We start from the raw sequence: 2,267 nt of genomic DNA on the forward strand, positions 1-2,267 counted from the left end.
AACATAATAAGCTAGACCACAATATTTTGGGAACACTGGGAAAAAAACCACAATATTTTGGGAACAACTTGTTTTGTTCAAACTAAAACAAAGTGCTCAGATGCCACAGTGATGAGTGAAGTACAAGAAAACAATGTAGACTAGAATAGAGAAACAATGTTGTGGTTTCGGAGTACTTTTAAACATATTTTTAAATAAAATTGAAGTAAAATTTGAAAGGCATAGTAATTTCAAATTGAAAAATCTAAATGTTTTGTTTCAAAAATATCATTTTGATTTTTGAGCGGGTTTTATTTAATCTTTTCAGTCAAAACAATTCAACAAATTCAACATTAATTAGGAAAATATTTCAGTTGACCCATATCTGCATTTGATTTATCTGAAACAATTCATCCAGCTGTAGTCAGTAGGGGCTCCTAAGCTGGCTCCCCGTCAGTATAGCTGAGAGGATCTCCTCTGTGATGGCTCCTGGGGGCTGGAACTTGCTCCCCCCGCTTAATCTTAAACAGCCTTATCTGGCCATGCTGCAGAGTGCAGATCTGTTTGACAAGGCTCCTGGGCCTGGTCTACACTGCGGGGAGTGGTGGGATCTATCTAAGTTATGCAACTTCAGCTACGTGAATAACGTACTTAGACCTACTCACCACAGTGCCTTTACTGCGGTAGGTCGACTGCTGCTGCTTCCCCATCGACTCTGCCTGCGCTTCTCACAGTGGTGGAGTACAGGAGTCGACGGGAGAGTGTTCGGGGGTTGATTTATCATGTCTACACTAGACGCGATAAATCGACCCCTGCTGGATCAATTGCTGCCCGTCGATCTGGTGGATAGTATAGACATACCTTTGGAGAGGTATAATGGCTTGCTTCCCTTAATGAGTCATAGTTGCTAAGCCAGAAGGGAGTATTGTGATCATCCACATCCTCTGTCACTAGTTTCCTTCCCAATTCAGTAAGGGGCACACACTTTCCTTAACCTTGTTCTTATTGCTAACAACAGAAAAGCAACAGAAAGTAAGACCCATAGATAATGTTGGACAATCCATTTTCCTTATTGGTCAGCAGAACCTTGAAGTTGGAGGAGGAAACATATAAATCCTGAGTCATCTACAAATTCCATCCCAGTAAGTTTAACTTAAGTCATCACATTTTATTTTATTTTACATTTAAAATAAATGAAATTAAATTAAACACTGCACATCTCAAAGATAGCAATAACTCTTTCCTACTTAAATAGTGATTTAACTCTGACCTCCTGATAGTAACTTTAGTTTAACGAGGGAGTACATTACTTTTGTCCAATTTTGATTACTTTCAAAGAAAGAACATAGAGTATTCCAGTGGAGAGGGACTAAAATGCTTTGTAACCAATAGGGCTTAAGCAAAAATTTTAGGTGGAGCAATTTCTTGTTGGAAAATGATGTTTTGTTGAAATCTCAGTGTTTTGTAGATATGTGTCTAGATTAATGAAATTTTTGATGGGAAAATTTTGACATGATTTGGAATTAAAATGGAGTATTTTATTCAGCTTTCTCAAGCTATTTCATTCTAAATTGAATATGGTATTTAATGAGACCCGAGTCCGCACTTCCATCATCTCAGGGTCTTCTGGCTGCTGTGTTCTATTGAGTGGTGACTCCAATACTGAATCCAGGTATAGCCTGAGAAACAAGGAGTTAAAAGCATCTGTGAAGAAAATTATAAACAAAATATTTCAATTAGTCCCTCACTCTAGTCTTAGCATGTCTTTCTCTCTGGAGGTACATTGGTACTGCACACTTCTTTCAGCAGTGTGTAGAGTAGATACATGGTTTGCCCCTCAGCATGGGTATAAATAGTAGTGTAAATGGGGAGGCACTATATGGCCCTCTACTCAGCCAAGCAGTACCTCTCTCATCTGCACGGCTTCTTTTAGCCAGGTTCCGTCCCACTGCCTCCCTGCTGCCAGTGTCTTTCACTGCTGCTGAGCCTTTCACTGGCATGTGTACACAGCACAGTGTGGAAGTGGACTTGTTTTTCTCTGTGGCATGCAGCTACACATACCCTACGTGGCACTGAAAGTGGTCTGCAATGTAGACGTAGCCGATGTGTGAATTCCTAACCACAATAAAGGTGTTATCTTGGAAGATGTCTATCTGACTTTAACTGGGTCCTACACATCTTAACTTTAAAAATAGAGGTTGAGATTCACAAAGGAGTGCAAAGAAGTAAATTGGCTAAACCCTACTGAAATCCAATGGGAGTTGGATAACTAACCACATTAGGCACTT

The sequence above is a fragment of the Gopherus flavomarginatus genome, assembly GCF_025201925.1.
Source record: "Gopherus flavomarginatus isolate rGopFla2 chromosome 11 unlocalized genomic scaffold, rGopFla2.mat.asm SUPER_11_unloc_2, whole genome shotgun sequence".
Lineage (NCBI taxonomy): Eukaryota > Metazoa > Chordata > Testudines > Testudinidae > Gopherus > Gopherus flavomarginatus.